This window comes from Polyodon spathula, chromosome 8 (genome assembly GCF_017654505.1).
Source record: "Polyodon spathula isolate WHYD16114869_AA chromosome 8, ASM1765450v1, whole genome shotgun sequence".
In the NCBI taxonomy this organism is placed as follows: Eukaryota; Metazoa; Chordata; class Actinopteri; order Acipenseriformes; family Polyodontidae; genus Polyodon; species Polyodon spathula.
In genome coordinates this window covers 10,378,833-10,391,059 of record NC_054541.1, presented here as the reverse complement: position 1 = coordinate 10,391,059, position 12,227 = coordinate 10,378,833, and positions in this window count along the sequence as shown.

Genomic DNA, 12,227 nt, shown 5'->3' with positions numbered 1-12,227 from the left:
TGATCCAGAGGGATCAGTGCCGGCTTTAAAGAGTACACTGTGGACTTCACGCGAGCCTGGACAATTGTCACATTTCAATCTACTAAAAAGCTTTCCAAGAATGAATTGAAACCACAATGTCGTGCACAATATTTTGTCCGAGGCACTGAAAGACAAATGGTCAATAATTAAGTCGACCTCAATTAGACCCATTGACCTGACCACGTCCAGGTACACTGTTGGCCTGATTTTTCTTTTGCATGACCATGTTTGCTACACATTTTGCTAGCTGTGTAGTTTATTCCTCCTCTCCAAACTTATCTTAAAGTTGTTGTTTTTTTAAGTAAAGTTCCCAGCATCAAGAACAAACACATGCCAGCCCTGTATACACAATATGATTTAAAATATTAATTATTTATTTGTTTTCTTCATTGATTTAATACTGGCTTTGTAAAACGCAATGAAGATTTTTCAGTATCAGGTTGCTAGATATTTGACAGACTTTTTTAAATAAAGTTCTTGGTAGTGATACTAGGGTTAAGGTGCTCTTGTATGTATCACTTAAGGTTATCCACAACACACCAGTTTCTTTGCACCAGTGCATATCACCACTTCATTCCTTCAATAATCCACAAGCACCTGGGGAACATGCCCCTGGAGACATGGCCTGCTGCGTGGTTCACTGGGTGAGTAATCTTCTGAATAGAGAACCAGAGAGCCCTTGGTAGCAGCTCCAGGATGCCAACTTCAGAAGGAAAAGGAAAAAAAGAAGACAAAAAATATGAACCGTCATCAGTATTCTGGAATCAGCTAGAATTCTATGCCAGGGTTACATTCCGTCTCCCAGCTGGAAACACAACATTGCAACAAAAAAATAAAATAATACAAATAACGCTTATAATACAAATAGTCTTTTTATAAGACTAGACCTGGAATCCCTGGGTTTTGGCTGTATTTTGCATACAAGGATGTGCTTGTAATTCATGTACATGTATATTCTACCCCTTAATGTATGGTTCATTGTTTGAACCTGCACATGAAGTAAGACACCTGTTTTTTGGATCCAAACTACAGTACAGTGCATTCAACCTAATTACTTTTTTTTTTTTTTTGGACGACACTGTGCTGCAAATAATTTGTGCAATCAAAAAGCCCAGTGAGTTTTGAGTGCACTTCAAAGCCAATGTGTAGTTGTTCTATAATCAAAGTTAGCTTTATTTCAGAGTGAAAAAAAAGACATTTCTTGAGGCTTACCTGATGGCTTTCGATTCCCTATGCCTAGTCTTTTGGTGGGGTTACCTTGGTTTATATTGTCTCATCATAAGTGACCATTGGGCCAAGATATTTTTCATAGTAAAAACACAACACATTTTATTTCATCTTTGAAATATGTCTGACATGTAATAATGATCTGTGTGCAATGTTACAAATGTACGCTAGTTCCACTGCACATGGTATGTATGTATGTATGTATGTATGTTTGTACGAATGTATTCCTTTTACTATTGCTGGAGAAACCATCTACAGGCAACAGACCGCCTTTTCAGAGATCTTGTTATTATAGGCTTGTGAAATAAAGGTTGAATCTTTGACTTTAAACACGTTTTCTATTGTGGCTCTTCAGTATGGAATTTAATTTAAAATACTCTTTTGCACCTTGCTGACCTTGTCTCTGGATTGCAGCGTGTTATACGAGTGCAGAGAGTAAAACTGAAAGCCTTTATTACAGAGCTGCTTGTAAATATCAGAGTTTAACAAACACAATACAGCCAATAGGAAGTAGCCAGGGAAATGCTGGTTTCATTTAGCTTCTTTTGGAGAGTGGTGGATGTCAGCATTAAATCTGAGTGAGATGTTACTTTTGAAAAATAAGTAGCAGTCTTTAAGCAGTCCCACTATAAGACCACTATTTGTTGCCCGTTGTGTCTAAAACAGCTTTGTAAAGTCAAGAACGTGAGGGACATTCAGTTTACATAAAAGCAATGTCTTTGTAAATTAAAAATAAATAAATAAATATTGGTACTTATAATGATTTCCATTACATGAGAGTAGGTGTTAAAACGTTATGCTGACATTGGACTCGCCAAGATAAGCGCCAACTAAGACAAAGCTTCTTTGACTGTAAACTAATGTGATTCATCTCTGTTTCCTTCCATCTGATGATATAGATATCCTTCTGCCTGGTGTTGATGGCTGAAGTGTAATGCTGGATCCGGGGATCAGCCTATTTTGCCTCCCTGGTGCATCAGCACATATAATGTATTACAAATAGAAATAGTAGAAATAACCTCAACGGATAATTACAAATACAGGATAATATACAGCAGTTAAATAATTCAGCAGCTGAATAAATCAATATGGAAAAAGAGCGGATTTAATTATACCTAATTGGAAAACAAGCGACAAATCAAACCAAAAACAACAAAAATGAAGGAATGAATTTGCGCAAAGGCCAAGTGCAGGTTCATAACAGCATGGGGTCTGCACGCTTGATAGCCCAGTGCACTTCCAACTGAGATCAAACTGAGCTCCTAGTGCTGCAACAGCAAAACACAATGGTAACCATAGACTGTGTATACTATTGCAGTACATATTTTCTTCTATTTAATATAGTTATACCTCTGAGCTGTAACATCTTGCTTACAGACGTGGCCTGTGGCAGGCACCCATAGAAGAAAGTAACTGCAGACATCTATGTATAATTGTGAGTAATACTGCTATTGTCAGAACTGTAATAGAATATTATAATATTGCATACCCTTAAAAGGTGTACTGCAGAATATCATAAAAATAACATTGTAATAAAGCATAGTAAAAAAAAAAAAAAAAAAAAAAATAGGCAAGCATGAAATACAGTGCCTATAGAAAGTCTACACCCCCTTTCAAAATGTTCACCTTTTGTTGCCTTATAGTCTGGAATTAAAATGCATTAAAATAGTTTTTTTTTTCATTTATCTACACATCCTACCCCATATCTTCCATGTGAAAAAAATATTCAAGAAATTTGTAGGTAATTAATTAAAAATAAAAACTGAAATAGCTTGGTAAGATAAGTGTCCACCCCCCTTGTAATAGCAATCCTAAATTTGCTCAGGTGTAACAAAATGCCTTCAAATTCACACACCAAATTAAGTAGCCTCCACCTATGTTAAATTGTAGTGATTCATATGATTTCAGGATAAATTCAGCAGTTCCTGAGTTCCCTCTGCTGGGTAGTGCATTTCAAAGCAAAGACTCAACCATGAGCACCAAGGCGCTTTTAAAAGAACTCCAGGACAAAGTTGTTGTAAGGCACAGATGAGGGGATGGGTATAAAAAAATATCAAAGGCCTTGAATAACCCTTGGAGCATGGTCAAGATGATTATTAAGCACCATGGCACCGCCAAGACTAGATCAGACCGTCCCTCCAAACCGGATGACCGAGCAAGAAGGAGACTGATCAGAGAGGCTACCAAGAGGCCAATGGCAACTTTGCAAGAGCTATAGGCTTTTATCGCCAAGACCGGTCAAATTGTGCATGTGATAACAATATCCCAAGCACTCCACAAATCTGGTCTGTATGGTAGGGTGGGAAGAAGGAAGCCATTACTCAAGAAAGCCCACCTTGAATCTCATTTGAAGTGTGCAAAAAAACACTCAGGAGACTCTGTAGTCATGTGGCAAAAAGTTGTGGTCTGATGAAACTTAAATGGAACTTTTTGGTCTAAAAGCAGAGTGTTATGTGTGGCGCAAATCCAACACAATGCAATACCCAAAGAACACCATCCCTGCTGTGAAGCGTGGTGGTGGCAGCATCATGTTATGGGGCATTTGTCTGGATAGAAGGGAAAATGAATGGAGCAAAGTACAGTGAAGTCCTGAAGGACAACCTGCTGCCCTCTGCAAGAAAACTGAAACTGGGTCCTTTCAGCATGACAAAGACCCAAAGCACACAGCCAAAGCTACAATGGAGTGGCTAAGGAACAATAAGGTAAATATCCTTGAGTGGTCCAGTCAGAGCCCCGACTTAAATCCAATCAAAAATTTGTGTCATGACTTGAAGATTGCTGAGGCCCTGACACAATAAAATGTGAAAAAAATTCACATTTTGTTTTGTCAGGGCCTCAATTGCTTTTTTTTCTACCAGGGTAAATAAAGGCTCAGATTGAAATAGATATGCACATTCTGCTGCAGTGTTTTAGGATACGGGGTGCCGTTCTTCACAATGGGAAACCTATTAAATCAACAGAGAGACACATTACTGGCTTTGCATTTTGCCTCAGTGGTGAATACAAAAAAGTCAAAATCATGTATTTAAGCAATTCAAGTATAATGGGTCAGCTCTTTACTAGCAACCCAGAAAAGTGATATGGTCTTGTTGGGTGAAGCCTGCTGGTCATTAAAAGGCATTGATTTATTTGTATTTTATTAAACTATTAAATAAATTTAAAAAAAAAAAAACATCTCATATTCCTTTGCTGTCCTGTAATGGAAAGAATGAGTTCCACAGTGAAAGTGTTTGTTTAAAACTGGGTTGAAACGATAGAGAATGAAAGCCATCTCAGCAAACATTTATGAATCTACAACAGGGAAGAGAGGAGGGTCGACAGCCCTTTAGCAGTCTGTATAAAATAAATGTAAAAAGATTTTTTAAAATCCCAAAACTGTTTTTTTTTTTTTTTTTTTTACCTGAGATACTACATTTAGATTTTATTTAAAGTGAATAAACAACTATTTCATGAAATAATCTACTCTAATGAACAGGTTGGCTCATTGATGGTTTGCCTGCAGGAAGATTCCCATCATTGGATTTAGATACATAAAGGTATAAAGGAAAAGCAAAGCATGTTGAACTTGTACAAAGCAACCCTAAATAAATTTAGACCGGACATCCTCTCTGTTATGACCCAGTCACACTCTGTGAGGAGCAGAAACTGGTCTGCTGCAAGTGCCCAGGCCCAGACGATACACGAGGTGACAGAGCCTTCTGCTGCTATGTATCTAAACCTTTGAGCCCCCTTCTTTGTCACATTGGACCAGAGACTCAAAGCCAGTCAGTTTTCTAGTTTAGTTTTTAAAAAAGTGTATGTCTTTGACCTCATTTTTCTGCCATTATACACTTTAGGATGGCATTATTCAAAGTCTGTAAATGTCATTTTTTTCCCAATACCAAGTACAGTGCCGGACCTTAGAATGTGACTTGTCTGTACAATACTACCCAGGAATTGAAAGGGTACAAGAGAAATCAAGCCAGCGTGTTGCGTTAATCAAATGCATCTATATGGCCTGCTTGTTATTTCCATGTAAAACCCAATGTTCACGATGCAGCACTGAGGCAGAATCCGAAAGAAAGAAAAATAACAAATGACATAAACCACAACGGATTGCTGAACAAAACACAAAGTACAAAATACAAGGCACTCAATGACAGGGTTCAGGTAGGGTCCACAAATCAATCAACCTTTTGGTCTCACCTATGATGTCATTCTAACCCCCTGATTGGAGTAGGACTTTATGCTTGATGCCCAGCCACCCATTAAAATAATAATATTTACGCATATATGCACATCTTTTTCTGAATGCCTGCCAGCAGGTAAAAGCTATGAGAAGCACAGCCTTTTCCAGTTATTTGATAGCACAAGTGGTATTTAAAAATCTCAATTCAGCTCTGCAGGGTTAAAGCTTTGAAGGCATAATTAAATACTTTAATTGCATGTACTAATTAGTGACTGTGGTATTTCTAAGCATATAAACACTTTCTTGTGTGGTTTCCCACTGGAGTACAAAAATACAGACTCTTGAAGTCAGGAAAAAATAAATAGCTACAAAGCAGATAGACAGGCTAAAATAATTTAATCTATTCGGTCTTGAACAAAGACCACGCGGCGATTTGATTCAAGTATTCAGAATTCTAAAAGGTATTGACAATGTCGACCCAAGTGAGTTTTTCAACCTGAAAAAAAGAAACAAGGGCCAGGGGTCACAAATGGAGATTAGACAAAGGGACATTCAGAACAGAAAATAGGAGGCACTTTTTTACACAGAGAATCGTGAGTCTGGAACTAACTCCCCAGTAATGTTGTTGAAGCTGACACCCTGGGATCCTTCAAGAAGCTGCTTGATGAGATTCTGGGATCAATAAGCTACTAACAACCAAACAAGCAAGATGGGCCGAATGTCCTCCTCTCGTTTGTAAACTTTCTTATGTTCTTATGTATATCATATACTGTACATATAATACAAAATTGCATCCTCTGCTTCGTTCCATAACATTTAGAAAAAAGCTAATGCGAATTTACTAGCTCAGCATTAAATTTGTTTCACAAAGCCTTACAATAAGAGATGATCTACTATCTAATGGCAATTGCAATGCCATTGCTTTGTTTCTCTTCTGGATTGTAAGACTTACATAAGGTTCTACCATCACCTTCGCTCTCCAAGCTTACAACATTTGCACATACAAAGCAAACACCTTACAATGCTTCTCAGCGTTGAATGGATCACTAGGGTTCATTGCAATACTGCACATGCAGTTAATATTTAATGGCTACACTGTTTCATTGCTGCACTCTTGAGGTTATATAAAATCAGGGTGAAAAAAATAAATTAAACAAATGTTGGGTATAAATGTAAAACTTTTTACATGATCAGTTAAACTTTTCAACCAGAATATCTTTTGCACTATTACTAAGATATATGTGAGGAATGCCAACACTTTTAATTATACGAAATACCCTCTATCTGGTCACAATGACCTAGGATTAATATGAATAAGCGTGGCTCGTATCATGAATTTCTTCATGTAAATAAATTGTAATAACATAGTAGTTACTGTGCATTTTCTTTTAACAATGGAACTTAAAAACAAAATGCTGTGCTTCACAGTAAAAAGGGATCACTTACCTATTGAGCCATCAGTCAAGTTCATCCCATAGGGTCTCAGCTGGCTAAAGGAGGCTCGCAATGTGCCTTCTGTGCTCTTCAAGCCAGTCCCTGCACTGCATCATGCTTGTTGTTTGACTAGGAGGCCCTCAGAAAAGCAATGCTGCACTGGGCTCTAGCATTTATATAAATAATGACAAATGCCTGCCTGTTAAACCCTTAAGCCCTGATTGTTTTTTTGATATAGTTCTCTGTCCCGCACCATGCAACAGCCATCACCTGTCATCAATCTTAAATAACCTTTTGGATCAATTGCACAAAGGCCTGTACTGATTAATGACAATAAGCATCAGTCGTTACAGCTTTAGATGTTAAAGCTACCTGAGTGCACTATCAGAAACAGTTGGGCCTAATGCAATGGGACAGACTACAGACATAATACAGAAAATCAATATTCAGATGTAATCTGGTGTGGGGTCAGAGAGGAAAAACAAACAAACCAAATTAAGTAAAATGCAGTTTAATTAATGCAATTACTGGATTTTTTTTTTTTTAAATACATTTAACAACAAAGACAGTTTAAGGCACCCAGTCTAGTTAGTTCGGGGCTATTCACACATTTCAATTAATAAAAAAGTAAAGACAAGCTAGGTATTGTGTTCACCCGTGCTTTCTGCCTATCAGTGACCTGTCTCAGTGGCATTATTTTTTTTCAGAAATCGACTTTCCATCTTTGAGAAGATTCCCCCCACTCAATTCAATAAAATTGACAAGCTTGCAAGCTTGGATTTATAGTTCCAAGGTGTGTGTGTGTATATATATATATATATATATATATATATATATATATATATATATATATATATATATATTTACACCTGTCAGTTTGGTCAGTCAGGGAAATCCATTTGTTAATAACTCCCCAGTGCCCCTTCTTACTTTTGCAACAGTAAAAATAATGATTTCAGATTCACTTGAATATATTTGAACAGGAAGCACACAGCTTCACCCTTGTTTCTGACGTGTTATACTGTAATCCAGCTGATTGTTTTAAAAATTTTGCTTTCACATAAAAGGTTCCAATGCATCCTATTAAAAAGCTGTACTTTAATTGTACAATATGCACTGCATTGTCTTTAATTTACTGTACGCAATACAATATTAATGACTGAGAAAATGAACAGTGTTGATAATAACAGGCGCTATTCATAATAACCTAGCTACTGTACCACAGGTCACTGTGCAGCACATATAGATGTCTGGAGCCTTAACTGACAGGCTTATATAAAGTACTAATAATGCAAGAGGACCTAATAGCAGTAGGTTACCAGGTACAGTACATTAAAGTACAGTAAAGTTTAGTAATATTAGACTAAGGAAAGATGTCCAAATTAGGGTTGTACATCTATATTTCAAGATTAAATGTTTTATATTTATATTTATATGTTTTATATTTTATACACAGAAAGTAGACTTAACTCAAGTGATAGCTGCTGAGATTTCAGCACAAATATTGGTCAAGTTTTGTACAATAATATTGTTATGTATCCTGGCTTTTGAGAGGAATTATTTGACATCTTTGAGGTTACTCGGTCGTTGAAGCATTTCTTGTGATGTGCTTTAATGCTACACTGACCTACAGCTTTTTTTTATTTTTATAAATAGGGTTAAAAATCAGTGGAATAAATTAACATTTCATGAATGGCAGCCTTAAAATGAGCCTTAACAGTAAGAAGCTATCACCATCCTTTCAGCAACTTGCCAAACCTATTGCCTAATGTGGGTCAAAGACATTTCCTAGTTAAAGAAGATGAATTTAATCCAGGAGCATTGTAGTACTAAAAGTATTCAGGTGTAATTTATTAGTAATGAAAGGAGAAAGATTGAAAGTGCTCCAAATGAAAGCGTTCTATCAAATGACTTCTTTGGAAAGGGTCTCCATCTATATCTGAGAGCAGGGAAACTAGATAAAACTAGAAGAAACAGAACAAGAAACATCTTGAAAAGCTGACATAGTTTCTACCTGAATTTTTAAAATGTACGAGACAGGGTATGGCTGGGCAGTGACGTCAGGCCAGAATGAGGAACAACAACAGACAGCTAAGTACTGCAGTGAAAAGAAGACGCGTTGCACCATTTATTTGAATACAAAAATAAAATAAAAGGTTGAACAAAAATAAACAAGCAAACATAAAGGTTTTAAATAAAACAAATCACAAACACAAAATAATCTACACACAGGTCAGGCTGGGCATTGTTGTCACTGATCCTGTAACTTTTAAACTCCTCTCTCTTGCTCTCGTTCCTCCTCTGAACACACCCACCATGAAGTGCAGAGAGCTGTGGGTTTATATACAGGTGGCTATCTCCCAATTAGCAAAAATTACACAATTAATTCATTCAGGAGATGGCCACCTTCTGCATGAGGTTTTTAAACTAATGTGGATGGGCTTCCCATCCACGCTGCAACATAAATACAAAACATACGGATGCGTCGTCACTAATACAAATAATACGTTTTTTTAACAACAATACCATTACACAAATCAATGTGTATGATACAAACATTAATTAACGATACAACCTACATTTATAGTACATAACTGAAGTAACTAAATATTTTTGTACAGCTGGAAGAGACAGACACAAAATGACAGCTTTTTGCATTTATTTTGCTCAGCTACCTCACAAATACATTTGAACTCCACTTTTTTGTGTTCCAAAGGATGATGCACACAACCCCCCACTGACACAGCCCAGTTCTAAAACACAATCTCCCGGTTTATGACTGTCGGCTCTAATTAACTAGGGTACTTTACACCACCTTGATGAAGCTACAATGAAAGACTTTGCTTAATTAATGAATGAATGGTACAGTAGCTGCTCACACTGATTTAATTACAGTAAATCTTAGCTCAGGAGTGCACCGAAGGTTGTTTCCCAGTTCTGAAAGTTTGACTGGCTTTAAAATAAACTCCGCCAAAGGCTTTGATTAGAATTAGATATTTTTCTTAATTTGGGTTCTTGACCTACACGCATTAGTCAATTTAGAAACTCTTCTTAATTGACTTGCTGGCCATGTGCACAATCAATCACATTTAGCCTAAACAAGCAAACAGAACTATTTGGTTGACATCTTTTATTACTGCAACCTTAGATTGCATTTCCAGTGAAGTTTATAGTGCTCATAAACTACAGGTAAACTGTGGTTAAACACCTAGCAGTTTTATTAATTTAACACAATGCTGAAATGGTTACAAAATACCCAGTCTATATGTGCAGTATGTTTCTTGCCAGTTGTGTTATTAATACCATGAATGAAAACATTTTAAATATATATATATATATATATATATATATATATATATATATATACACACACACACACACACACACACACACACACACACACACACACACACACACACACACACTGAACTATTATTTTAAATGTTCACATTCATTATAAGTAACCTGCCAATACAGTAGCCAAAACTAATCCAGTGGGTCCAGCACAATTACAAAATTTACATTGTGGGACCATGTGGAGCAGTTTTTCTTGCCCTTCACCTCCAGGCATATGTTTCAATTAGCATTCATGTAGCAAAATGCTTTTCACTGCTCAAAAGATCATGCCAAAATGGTGCTACCAAATATTCAGGTGTGCGCTGACGGATGTCCCCTGAAGGGAATGGGAACCTAGGCACCTGGTCTTGCAGTCTCAACACTGAGTCTCATCACTGGACTTTGTTTCCAAGCCCTACAGCTGCCTGATCAAAGGTAAATATGTACACTGGCTTCAAAGTTGTAAGACATAACTACAGTATGTTTTGTTTTTAACATAAACAAACACACATTTTTATATCATGAGCTACAATAATTATCTTGGCATTTCACTATACACTTTCTGGAGCCAATTTAGACCTGCCCTTTTTAAAAGACCTTGCTGCTGTAAGTTTGTCCAGAATAACATGTGTCTGCACTGTACAGCTGTTTTATTTCATTGCAGGGAAACCAAACAAAATCATGTTGTATTGGATCAGGAGGAACTAAGATTTTTAAATATGTGTCCTAATCATTGAGTCTCTTTATTTTGTACATATCCTCATAAATCATCCTTAAACTAAGATATACTGTAGATGGTTAGTACTCAATCAATGTCACAGTGTCATGCAGTAATTCTGTCAGTGTCACTCTTTAACAGGGTATATACTATCGATGCATATGGTATTATTATTGCTGTAGTGTGTCATTGAAGGGGGGGTGATGAATGAGAGCCTATAGAGCCTATACAAGACTATATAAGAGTGTAAATTAAGAGGTGAACACATCAGATCTGTAACTGCTTGTGTGAACAAGCCTGGCTCTTGTACAGTGCTTACCATTAGTACAAACAGGGCTTATCCCTGTATTGTGATATATATTGGAATGTTATAAAACGAGCCAAGATAGATACAGTATATTTTAAAAATATACCTAAAGGAATACCAAGAACTTAAGCCACAAACCCGCCTGAACCATAAAGCTAGTCTGTAAAAATGCAACTGGACATTACCCAAAAGTCAAAGATCACCTGAAATCATTTTTTGTGTTGTTGCTATTTCATGATTAATTTACCAACCTCTAATATTTCCCTGTTGGTATAATGTATGTGTTCTGCCTGTTTGTTGTTTTCACCAGTTTGAGATTCAGCACCTGCCTCTTGCCTCCAGTGCATTGAACGCTAATTAAGCAACTTTCACAAGTTGGAGAGATCGATTTCTGGCAGCCTGCAAAGCTAACTGGGGTCAAAATCGACTTCAACTCCATCTGCTGCTGATAGAAATAAAACAGTCTGATTTCAAATCGGTTTCAAGTCCCAGTAGCAGATGGAAACGTGGCATTAGATTAATTTAAATCTGCCCATTAAAAACAGCTAGAAGCTGAGATTTGAACCCCAGTATTAAACAGCTGTGTTTTTTTTGTTTTGTTTTTTTCAAATCTGATCATTCCAGATATTTTTCATAACACATCCACACTGGTCTACTGTGTGTGGATGAGAAATTGAGTCTGTGGTTTGATGCATAAATGTTTTATTATGAAAATCTGCTTGCGACTGGGCAATGTGCAGGCAAAACATTACTAACAGCTGATTGCCATTAGGCTTGGTTTGAATAGTTTAGCTGCTAAGCAACATTGTAATATACAAGTTAGGGTCAGTATAATGCCATCTGTATTGTATTGTGGTTACAGTGGAATTAAGCTGCAGTTACAGAAATGAACTACAGTCAGTGTTAAGTATAAAATAATTGCAATAAACTATAAACAGTTTATTGCAATTTACTACTTGATCTGTTCTATAGCAATATATAGAGCAGGCCTTGAAAATATACTGTCTTGCTTTTAA